This window comes from Podarcis bocagei (genome assembly GCF_964188305.1).
Source record: "Podarcis bocagei genome assembly, chromosome: 9".
NCBI classification, from domain to species: domain Eukaryota; kingdom Metazoa; phylum Chordata; class Lepidosauria; order Squamata; family Lacertidae; genus Podarcis; species Podarcis bocagei.
In genome coordinates this window covers 49,331,950-49,344,724 of record NC_138134.1, presented here as the reverse complement: position 1 = coordinate 49,344,724, position 12,775 = coordinate 49,331,950, and the positions used below count along the sequence as shown (strand labels likewise).

Here is a 12,775-nt window from a genome sequence, read left to right as displayed (position 1 = left end):
ACATTGTATCAACCAGCAGGTAAAGACAAACACCATATATGGGGATCACCCCATTATCAGGCTATACTATGTGAACCAATCACCTTCCTTGCATGAGGTGATCACGCGCTCATCATGCCTAGCACAGCCTGCAGTATCAAAAGGTCAAACTGTAGTAAATTTCCACCCCTGCGCCCATTTTACCACATAGGCATTAACAACCATTTTCCTACATGCCCTCTTTTCTTACTTGTTTTATGAACAATAAAATTTTTCTTAACAAAACCTAAGCAAAATTGTTTGTCTCATCTTCTAAACGCTTATATCTTGCGACATAAATTCTTCTTGTCATCCCTGTGGCAGGTTGCGGCCTGCACCACCACGTGGTGCATTGGGCCAAAACCTTCGGGTGGATTCAAAGGATTATGGGCTATACAACAATGGGAATGAATTAAGGCCAAGCAGCAAGACTGGAGCATTTCTTATGTTTTCAGAATGAATCTCTGTGCTCTTCTCCATGAGCCAATGTTCGTGCTGAGTGTGAAGCTGCTCCAGGTAGTGCAGCTGGACCTCCTTCTCTTCAGGCCTCCCTTTTCTCTGGAGGTGCCCGTAGATAAAGGAAGCCATGGATGTCAAGCTGGTCCCCGAATGCTTGTTGGAGAAAAGTGTGCCAGTCCTGGTAAATTGCCCACTCAATCTCTGCCAGGTGGCCAATCTCAAACAGGTTTTTGGCAAAGACGTACCTATCACTGTATAAAGATCTCTAAAAAACTCGCACGTGGTCCCACATCTTCAGGGGCTTGACAGAGAGAGGCTCCTCCAGCTGCGCCTTCAGCCGATTCAGGCATGAGTAAGTCTGGAATGTGTAGGACCATCGCGAGGGTTCCTGATACATCATTTGAAGCAGGTTTGCAGAGCTCTGAGAAGGAGAGGCCTGGTGGGGACCAGCAGCTTGAACTTTCTGCCACTTGGACACTGGCTCCGAGGTCATGGACCATTCTGGAAAGGCTTTTCTGAGCACTCTCACAAACGTTGACTTCCCCACTGCAATGTTTCCTTCGATGGCGAGCCTCTTGCCGGCCTCCCACGCCGCAGCCATCGCGCAGAGAAGCGCCAGCAAGCGCCCTGCAGAGCCTTATGGACAATTTGTCGATCGCTTGTATAACACCCTCAAGCGGCAAGTTCAGGACGTAGCAGCCCAAGAAGTAATTGTCCGCCAGCTTGCGTTTGATAATGCAAATGAGGACTGTAAGCAAGTGCTGCGCCCTTTGATGACAACACCAAATATTGCCATTGCAGATATTAAAGCCTGCCAGTCAGTGGGCACTGAAACACACAAAGCCCGCCTTTTAGCCACGGCTTTGTCCTCCACTGTGTCCCAAAATCCTGCAAAGGATATAACTTGCTTTGGATGCGGCAAAGTAGGCCATTTTCGTGCGCAGTGCAGATCCACCACACAGCAACGTCGCCCTAGCACAAAGTGCCCTATTTGTAAGAAAGGCTTTCACTGGGCTGACCAGTGCCGTTCCGCCGCACCTCAACAAAGTCAACAACAACAACAAAATCAGCAGCATCAACAAAACCAGCAGACGGGAATTGGATAAAGAGTTACTTGGACCTGCCCACCTCCAACATTTGATGCGTTGTTTTGCTGTTATGGGAAAACCCCATACTGCCTGCATATATTTCTCAGGCTTTTTCTGATTTTTGTTCTTTGTGGGATATTAGGTTGGCTCAACGCATCCCCTTCAATTCCACAGGGCAGGCGATTGTCGAGCGCGCCCCCTTGACTTTTAAGACCCTTCTCAACAAGCAATTGGGAGGTCGCTCGGCTACTGTTTCTGAAATACCTAATATTGTACATCAAGTATTGTTTACCTTAAATCATTTGTTGTACCCTCACGGAAGGAACTTTACGCCTGCTGAACTTCATTTCAGGAAAGAAGAAGTACTGCAGCGCCCTCTAGTGTCTTACAGGTTGCTTCCAGATCCACAGTGGAAGGGTCCAGCTTCCTTGATTTCCTGGGGTCGCGGATTCGCTGACATTGACGTGGACGGAGAAATACAATGGGTTCCAGGCAGGTGCATTCGACCTTGGCGCTCTTCTGTTGCCTCGTCTTCGCCCAAGGAGACACCAACGCCTTGACCTCAATCCGCACCGCAGCTGGAGACATCGCCATATTGATGCGCCCTGCACAGAGTCACCTTCCGCAGCTGTTCCAGCGTTTCCTGGCACGTTGGAAGACCATATTCATCCCTACCGCATTGGCCCTCCTTCCCCCTGGGAAGTCACCGTGACTACCTATTACCCCTCTGTGAACACTGTGAAGCACCGCCTTTGTCGTGCTGCTCTTTTGCAGAAGACCCAGAGACCTGAACTTTATCATCAGATTTGGATCAACAATACGTATGTTAGGGACATAAATCATTTTGCTTCTATACTTAATCTTTCTGAATGTTGGGTATGTATGCATATCCCTCCTCAATCAAAGAGGTCTGGTATGTTATTGCATGGTATTCCAGTAAATGCTTCATACAAGATTAGTAATGATATGAAAGATAATCATACTAGTTCACCCCCTGTGTTTTTGTCGCTTGTAGAAATGGCGTCTTATTGTTTTCTTTTCAATCATAACTGTAGTAAATTTCCACCCCTGCGCCCATTTTACCACATAGGCATTAACAACCATTTTCCTACAAAGAATAGTCTGCAACAGTTTATACACTAATAAAAATATCAATATTTAAGGAGCAGCAATGTGGATGAGGGTTCTGAGTCGCAAGAGCTTCCCTATTCAGTGCAATTGAGTGTCCAGGCAATTCCTTTATATAGCAGTTTGGCAAGGAGAATTATGTATGCTGCCTTGAGCTTCTTGGAGGAAACATGTGATACAAGTGCATTTTTTAAACTAACAGGATCAATAATAATATAAATCTTAGCAGCCTGTGTTAAGTCTAAAACTACTGCTTAAGACAAATAGCTATTTACAAAATAACTGCTGCACGACACAAGTCAGAGACAGTCTCTGCAATCTCAACCAGCCAAGTTCTTTGAAATGTGTAATATTTTCAAATATACACTTGTAGCCTTATTAATCCATGGGTCGGAATAATTGTTGCACCCGAGCAGAGACAAAAGGAGCCAAACGACACCAAGGGGTTAATCCAGAGAAAGAGCGTTTTATTCTGCCATCCGGGGGGGCAGAGGCACCTGTGTGATTCAGTTCACAAAAGACAGGCCGCGCCGAAAACATTTTACAAGCAGGTTTTATCCTTTTTTTCAAACCCCTTTTTTTCCTCTCCCCCTTCACAGATTCTTACATAGAAATGTTGCTTTTCGTTCTCTGACTCTGTTCCCGGAAGTATGTTGCAAATCAATGTACCAGGACAAGGTTATCTTGGATCTGGGAAGCGAAAGCTTTACTGTTCTCAGCTCTGAGTTTGTTACAGCGTTTTTGTTACAGAGAGGACTGCTTAGCTCATGCTTTTTGTCTTAGAGGAATATGCAGTTTTATAAAAATGCGTACGCCGAGGCCTGGCTGGGGGGGGGGATTCACAAACAGTTTTTAGGGCTTTCTGGGGTAACCCTAAGTGTACCCCTTCATTCCATACCTCTCAATTTCGGACAGCCCTTTTCTTAAAAGGGCTCGTCCCAGGAAGGCACAGGCTGATATTCTCGGGTCAGAGCTATAATCTGGGGGCGAAGCATGCGAGAAATCATATTGCATGTCATTGTATGCAAGCATTGCAGCAAGCAAGGTACAGAAAAGCAAAAAAATTAGCAAAATGAAAAGTGGGCCAAGCAGCAGTAAAAACAGGCCTTTTGCCCATCCTAGGTTTGGCAACCAGTCAAGCCATGACATGTCCCATCCCTCCCAGGTTTGGGTAGGAATATGGGCCACTGTTTCAAGTCCTGCTGCCAAATTGCGAATGGCCTCACCATGATCAGAGATGTTAAAGCAACAGGCCCCACCTGTGAGATTTAACGCTGCACAAAAGCCGCCATGTTGCGCCAGGAGAAAGTCCAACGCTAATCGGACTGAGAGAAACGCATTGCGTGTCTCATCAAATTGCGTGGCAATTAGCCTAAGGGCCGTGGCTGTTGTGTTAGCAACAATCTCTACCACTGCCTGGAGTCTGATTATGCGGTTCAAGTTATAGATCGGCCCCCTTGCCCCCGAGATTTTCTCTCTCCGATTCCATGAGGCTGGAGCATAATGGGCCAGTATCCTTTCCGGAGGCCACTGATTTTTTTTGCCCCAATTCTGGGAGCTGCCACCTGCAAGTGTTGCCAGGTCAGCCGAACGCCTCCTTCTAGGGGGTGCAGAGGGTATCTGGTCAGGAATCCACATGGGGGGTATTAAGTAGGCTGGAAAACAGACCCCATACCATCCTCTTGGGAGGGCATGATAGGCCTTCCTGCCACACACCCAGTAAACGTCCTGACCATGGGCAGATATGGCGCCTCTCAGCAAGCGGGCCAGGCATGCAGTCAAATTGGAACCAGAAAAGGTTCCTGTCTCGGACTCAGGCATGTTAGTTGGGGCTGGGAAGGTACGATCACAGTGGGAAGTGCCCACATAGGTCTGAGCGTCACTTGCGTCATTTGATTTGTTGACACAAAGGCAGCCAGTGATCCTGTGAACCTGGAAAGGGACGGAATGATTCCATAAAGAAGAATGGTTGCCCAGAGGCTGGAAGGCAACAAGTGGAGTTGTAACCAAGGATTCATTCCAAGGCACAGGGAGGAGTGGCATTCCTCCCAGAGCATCTACAGGGGCCAGAGTGCAGACGGCACAATTGGTCCGATTTGCAGAGAACGCAACCATCTCAGCAACCTGAATCCACTTATTATATGTGTGGTGGGCCCCCCACGATTGCAGCAGTTGTCTGGTCACTGTGAGTGGTATTGGCATTTCAAAGGTCAAAGGCAGCAGAAATACCAGCACGGGGACCCACAGTCGTATTTGAGCCATTATATGCACGGGGAGGGGCTTAGGTAAGTGCTAGAGAGTGGGCTGGGGTGTAATTACGCTGAAAGAAAAGACCCACTAGACACCCTCCTCTTCAGGGGTGGCGTAAAGCAAACCAGGCCCAGGTTTCCTTTCAATAAAGGAAAGAAAAGAAAATGTGAAAATGTCCTCTTTCAATCCATGCTGGATTCTTGAGCCGTGCAAAACGCCAGCGTCCAGGAGTGACGTTTAGCAGGACTGTAGTCTGGTGGGCGTCGGGTCGTCTGGTGGGTGTTGGGCATCTTGGGTCCCTTCCAACAAGGCTGGAGCGATGTCTGGGCGTCTGGGTCCTCTTCACCTGGTTCATAGGGATGCAGGGGTATCCTGGCAAAAGTCCACCTGTTAAGAGAAGAGATAACAAAGACGGCAGCGATTGCACAGAACAAATTGATAGGTAACATTTGCACATAAGGTATATTAACTCAAAAGGGTATGCTTGGCAGGAAAATTCACAAGGGGTTAACAGTTCTGTTCCTCGGGTTAAGTTTGCCAGCCGAGATTTTTCAAAAGTCTTATTTGTGTGCTCTAAGTTTCAGAACTCTAAGCCATGTTGCAAATTTCAGTTCATTTGCCAGTGTCTGTAGAAAGAACAATGCACTCCTTGCTTCTGGCAAAGTTTCAAATTCCTCAAAGTATCAATTCCTATGTATACTGCGGCTCCTTTCAGAGTAAAATTGCACAAGAAAAACTTGACAAAGTTCACAGAAAGCATTCACTTGCTTTTTTAAAGAAAGTCACTTTCCAGGTTAGTACTTTGGGGCAGGGGGGTGGGTAACTCTTGGCCTTCTGGGTTTATGTGGCTGAACTGTAAATCCAGAAAGTGTGAGGTTCAGGGTAGCTGGCTGAATGCAGCAGTGTCCTTCTGAGATAGCTGCCAAGAGATAAACTACTCCAAGCGCCTGGCACAAGAAAAAAAAAAGCTGATGTCCTGTTACTTGCATGAATGAATGAATGTTAGAAACAGTTAGTTCACTCGCTTCTAGCTGCATATTTGTAGGCCTTTTCGCTGCCCGTCTCATGCCTTCTAAAACATTTCTGTGATAAGTCTCTAAGGCTTAAGTCCCTCTGTAGTATTGTAATCCCAAGGGGGGGTCCTTCTGGGGTAAGAGACCTCAATTGCAGCGTCAGTATTATTTGCTGCCTTGAGCTGTTCCCTGGCACAGGCATTTACCTTGCGGACCTCCTCAGTGGTCAGAATTGTGTCCAAAAGCTGACTTACATCATCATAAGTAGGCATATAGGTTTTGAACACACCTTCAAAAAGTCTAATTATTTTTGCAGGATTTTCCTCAAAAGAAGGATTTTGATTTTTCCAATTGCAAATATCGGAGCTTGTAAAAGGGACATGCTGAATGGTAAAGGTCCTTGGGGGTCGAACACCCCGATCATTTGGCTGTTCCAAAGGATCATACACTTGCCTGAGAGGGGCCACCACAGTGGGCTTGGGCAAAGCCTTCGATTTAAGTGTCTCTACATGTTTTGTTGCCCTGTCCCACGCTGTTCTCAAAACCTTTTGCTTTTTTCTCCAATTCTCATCCTGGCACTGGGCTGCTTCTAGAACCCAGGGGGCCACCTCCAGTTCTGTTTTAAACGGTTCTACATACTGGAACACTCTGTCAAACTGCTTACTAGTCCATCTTATCTCTTTATCTAGAGTTTTCCTGAAGCCATCATCATCATCACTATCATCATCACCTTTCTCTTCACCTTCCTTGCTTGCACCACAAGGGGGTTGGGGAGGGGCAGAGGGGGGAATCTTCTCATTTGGGTCCTCAGTCTGGGCATTGGGCAGAGAAACAGCCCTATTTGCTCCCAGATTTGGTTGCCTTGGCGTAGTGGCTGCATATGGTGGTGGTGGTGGGGTAATTATCGCCTCTTCTAGGACTGGCAAAACTGGTGGCTTCTTAACTTGTAATTGTACTGAACACAGTTTGACTTGGGCAGTCACAATTCTATTTGTCTGAAGCCATGAGGGATTTTGATCCACATTGGCTTTCCAGATAGAAATATAGGGAATCTGATCTGTGTGGGCCTTGAAAATGTTACTCCATAAAATGTTGACCAAGTTTGGATCAAAGGATCCTCCAGGAGGCCACTCTGGTAAATACAAAGTCCAGTCAACTTCACATAAATGTTGGAGTCTGCTTTTTTTGAGTTTACATCCCCACTCTTCTGCTTTCATGGCACTTTTCCAGTTTTCCAGAAAGCTCTGTAGTGGTGTCTCAAGAATTGTTTTACTGCTTTTATTTCCCATGACTCTGGGATCCTGGGGACACTGGGACACTCAGCCCTCCTAACATTATTTTTTTCACTCAGTCACAGGCCAGACGTTGCTTTCAACGTCCCACACACTCAAAACATTCACTGGAGTGTCCCCACACGCACATTCAGAAAAACAAAAACAAAAACAAAAACAAAACCCATGCACCTCCCCCAATCCCTTCCCCCCCCCAAAAAAAAAACCACAACTGGCAGTGCTTCACGACTTCGACCGGGGCCCAAGAGCACCCCTCACTGCTTCTTCTGGGCACAAAAACCAACCACAACCGGCAGCGCTTAGACTTCGACCGGGGCCCAGCAGTACCCTTTACTGCTTTTTCTGGGCACAAAACCAATAACCAACCATAACCGGAAGCGCTTAGACTTCGACCGGGGCCCAGCAGCACCCTTTGCTGCTTTTTCTGGGCGACACCAAAACCAGTGGCACTTCTTCTACCCTGCTGGCGGAGCTGATCAGGCTCTCTTTTTGCTCGCACCTATCCTTGTGGAGCTTGCTCCCACCTATACCCTGTGGAGCTTACCTTTTTTCTCGAGGTACCTTCTTTCTGCACGGCCGTTGCTCTTTCTCTCCGTCACTTTGTCGCGTGTCCACTCAGGAACGGGTGGCCAGTTCCTCCCACGAAGTTGGCAGGATGCGCACTGGAACTGTTGACCCGGTATCCCGAGCTGCTCGCCTTGCAGTGACGCCCTGGACCTCTTTGTCCCTCGATCTCGGGGAACATGCTTATTCCCGGCCAACGCACCAGAAATATGTAGCCTTATTAATCCATGGGTCGGAATAATTGTTGCACCCGAGCAGAGACAAAAGGAGCCAAACGACACCAAGGGGTTAATCCAGAGAAAGAGCGTTTTATTCTGCCATCCGGGGGGGCAGAGGCACCTGTGTGATTCAGTTCACAAAAGACAGGCCGCGCCGAAAACATTTTACAAGCAGGTTTTATCCTTTTTTTCAAACCCCTTTTTTTCCTCTCCCCCTTCACAGATTCTTACATAGAAATGTTGCTTTTCGTTCTCTGACTCTGTTCCCGGAAGTATGTTGCAAATCAATGTACCAGGACAAGGTTATCTTGGATCTGGGAAGCGAAAGCTTTACTGTTCTCAGCTCTGAGTTTGTTACAGCGTTTTTGTTACAGAGAGGACTGCTTAGCTCATGCTTTTTGTCTTAGAGGAATATGCAGTTTTATAAAAATGCGTACGCCGAGGCCTGGCTGGGGGGGGGGATTCACAAACAGTTTTTAGGGCTTTCTGGGGTAACCCTAAGTGTACCCCTTCACACTGAATATGAGGACATAACTGAAGGCCTAAGGATACAAAATAAATATCTGAACTTTGAATAAATGTGTGTGAAACTGACACATGCCAGTTGCTGTTCTGTTCTTGTTTAGAATTTAAGGCAGTATCATTTCCCTGCAAGGAAGAAAAATCTAGAAAGAACTGTTGAGGTAATGAGGGGTTTATAGCAGCCACAGACCCTCTATGTTGTCCCTATTTTCCAGGGACATCCCTGATTTTGAGAAGCCATCCTGGTTTCTGATTTAATCCTGGAATGTCCCACTTTCCCTCAAAATGTCCCTATTTTCATTGAAAAAATGTTGAAGGGTATGGAGTTATCCAACCCCCAAGCTGTCTGAAAGCAATTCTGTATAGGGAAGCTTTTAAATGTTTAATGTTTAATGTTTTGTTTTGTTTTTATTTATGTTGGAAGCTGCTCAGTGTGGCTAGAGCAACCCAGTAAGATGTGTGGGGTATAAATAGTAAAATTATCATTATGGAATGGGATGTCCCTATTTGCATCAGAGAAATGTTGGAGGGTATACAGCCATCCATGCATATTCTCTAACTGGTGTCTGGAGAAGTATGAGTAGAGGTTCAGTCTGGAGAGCTCACCTGTATTGTGTAGGAGACAGGGATGGCTGACCCATGAGAGAAGGTGAGGGGATTATCTCAGGAGATAGAATCCACAGATAGAATTTTGAGGTGTCAAAATTTATTGGACTAGTAGAGGTGGGAGAATTCTTTTATTGTCTTCATGTGTTGTATTGTTTGGTGGATTGGAGTGTTCTTAACACAGCGGCCTTTGCTTGTGATTGCTTGCTGGCTTCAGCTTGTATTTCGTATCTGTTTATACCAGTGCCAATTTCTTTGGGTTTAACTGGGTTCTCTTTATAATCTTTAATTTGGGATTTATAATCTACTCTTTTGGTCATTTTTTCTGTTCTTTTTGAAGAGAGACAATAAAGTTTTCAACTAGCTTCGACCTGGTGAGTCCCCTAATCCTTCCATGAGAGTGTTCAAAACAAAAAACAGCTCAGGATCACAATACCTCAAGGACTGCCTCTTTCCATATGAACCTACCCAGACCCTGAGGTCATCTTCGGAGGCCCTTCTTCGTGTGCCTACTCCTTGAGATGTCCGGAGGGTGGTAAAACGAGAACAGGGCCTTTTCTGCAGTGGCTCTCCATTTTGGAATGCTCTCCCCCGGGAAGTTTGCCTGGCGCCTTCATTATACATCTTTAGATGCCAGGCAAAAACGTTCCTTTTTAACCAGGCTTTGGGTTGATTTGATTGACATCCTATGCCCTTTTAAAATGTGGATTTTTTTGGTGGAGGGGCTATTGGGTTGTTTTTATTTTGATTATGTATTTTGTGGTTTTATATTTTGATTTTATATAACATTACTTGGTTAGCAGAGTGCCCTCCATGAGCTCAATGGTTATAGAATCGGTCCACTAATGGTTCTCCAAGAATAATGGTATACAAACAGACAGTTATTTTGAAACTCGAATTGACTGTTCATGAAGGGATCAGAAAAGGCAGCTGTTCCTGATTTTCAAATGTGAACCGGTAGGGAAAAAGTAGGAAATCAGGCAAGAGGTAATTGACCAAACTCAATTATTAGGATTATTATTCATATGAGTAACAGACTGAGGAGATCATTTTCCACAAAGAGCACATTCCATGGATGTGAAGAGAAAACCATGAAGGGGGGAAAATACCCTGAAAGTACATTAAAATATTATGTTTTCGTCCATTTTCTAGCCTAACTCAGCACTAAATAGTCTTATCCAACACATATCTTCCTTGTCAGACTTAGATATCAGAAGTGGAAAACAGATATACTACAATTGGACACCACTAATGTAATAGACAAGAACAACACACCAATGTGAGGAAGACAGGAGTCAGATGCTATGGCCTAAACATTGTGACAGCAATTTATTCATGGAGGAAAAGAAAGAAGTTTCTGAGAGGATACATCAAGTCATTGTCAACTCATCTCTCAGGCATCACTTTTGAGGTTAGCGTATCTAGGGCCAAAATCTTTTAGTACATTCACAAAATGCTTCAGGGACACATTCAAATACTGAGAGTTTATATGACCACATTAAATTATCCTGAAGACTGCAAGCACTATTTAAAATCCTATGAGTCCAAGGCATTAACGAGGTTACAGTCAATTAGTGGGAGGAATGCTTTTCTACAATTTGCCTTAGAAATGTGGGAATTGCATATAAAAATGGGTAGAACTCATAGTGTGCTACTATTACACCTACAAGTCTTGTGGATGAAGCCAACAGTTCTGCTATATTCAGATACATTGTACAGATGCAACAAGAATGAAATAAAATAAAATAAAACGTCTGCAGAAGAGGACTGTGAGCTATATCTACATTTATGAATACTTGTATTAGAATCAGTTAAGTTTTACTCAGAATAGATCTACTGAAATTAATGAACCTAACTTAGTCATTAACTTCAGTTGGGTTACTTTGATTAAAACTGTTGAATACCACCTATCATTTTCACAAAGGAATGTAAAAAAAGGACAGGCTCACTGAAAATGTGAAAAGCTACTAATATATAAATCACACTTACCGGACTCAACAAACTTAATAATATTTGTATTTCCAGTTGGGATAGAATAAGGTTTTGGTTTCCATTCTGCAATAGCTTTTCCAGTTTCTGTCAGTAGCTATGAGAAGTGATCAATTTAACTTCAAGGTAATTTCCAAAGCTTAATATATGAATACAATCCACTCAGTAATCAGATTAGATAGGGGAGATCACAGGGTCCTACACATGTGACCCCCTCCCCACATTTATTCTATACCTGGGGAAATCCCACATTGTTGTCCTATCAGTCATGTACCACACTTTTAAGTGCTCAAAATACTCCACAGACATTATATATCAGTAATCTTCATGATATAGCCCTAATCAATACTGTAGATAGACTAAATCTGAGGGAATAATGGGCTTGCCACAAGGCCTCAGTAAATTTTGGCTCAGAATATTTGAACTACTGGGCTCATCCGGACTTGCACTTGTCCCTTGAGAGCGTGCTCACTTATGGCTTATGTGTGTGGTACGGAAGCTGTACTACCCAGGACAGGTTGGGGTTGTGCAGAGTTGTTAAGGCAGCAGAGAGCATTGTTGGCTGCCCACTCTCCACCTTAGAGCAGATTTATGCCACAAGGTGCCATAGGAAGGCACTGGACATAGTAAAAGATCCATCGCATCCTGGTCACTGTCTCTTTGAGCTCCTGCCGTCGGGACGGAGATACAGGACGATGAAGACAAGAACGAGCCGTCTTAAGAACAGCTTCTTCTCCAGAGCGATCTCGGCCCTGAATGGGAAGCCCGGACTTTGAAAGTCATCTAATCTTCCTTGCTGTATTATACTGTATTGTTTTAATTAGTGTTTTTATAGTTGTTTTGATTTTGTGTGGAGTGCCCTACCTGGGTGGATGGAGCAGCCAAGTAATTTCGTTGTCCCCGAGAGGGGGCAGTGACAATAAAGATATTATTATTATTATTATTATTATTATTATTATTATTATTATTATTATTATTAGCATGGATCTGAGTGATTTTCTCCTTTTCCTGTCATTTCTAAGCATAGGTCCAAGTGGTTTTGCTCTTGCCCCATTGCTTTTCCCACTCTTTAGCGATAAATTGGAACAAACCTCAACCCAGAGAAAACCCAATTGATGCTTGCTCCAGGTAAAACTAGAATTTCCCGGGGGGGGGCAGCAAGGCAAGGGCAAGTCTGAATGAACTCAGAATTGAAACAAAATGCATTCCAACCAACTCATTTGCACACAGTGAACTAGGTGGTGGTGGGTGGTTCAGTGTGGAGAAGCAAAGTTTTCAAAAAGGTTCACTAATTGCCTACTGTTGTTCAGCAGTTTTTTTATTTTTAACTGTTCTTTCTTTAAATGATTTCCCTAGTCTGCTGCAGCTAGTTACTGACAGACAGTTTTCATAGCCCAGAATGCTCTGGCTGTAGGGTCATAGAATCATAGCAACATAGAGTTGTAGAGTTGGGGCATCTAGTCCAACCCCCCAAAACAGGATTCTCAACTAAAGCATACATGGCAGATGGCCATACAACCTCTGCTTAAAAACCTCCAAGGAAAGAGGGTCATTTGCATCCACTTGGGTGGCGGGGGGAGGGGAGAGAAACAGAAGTCTTCATTGAGTGCTGCCATTCCCCCCCCCCA

The 12,775-nt window shown here is 44.8% G+C and overlaps 1 pseudogene across 1 annotated transcript; it reads right to left on the bottom strand.

The window, feature by feature from the left end:
- Window positions 1–402: 402 nt before the first annotated feature.
- On the bottom strand, window positions 403–1,102 carry LOC308594452 (deoxyguanosine kinase, mitochondrial pseudogene; annotated as a pseudogene). Its single transcript has one exon. The product of its transcript is annotated as a deoxyguanosine kinase, mitochondrial pseudogene (transcript).
- Window positions 1,103–12,775: the final 11,673 nt, after the last annotated feature.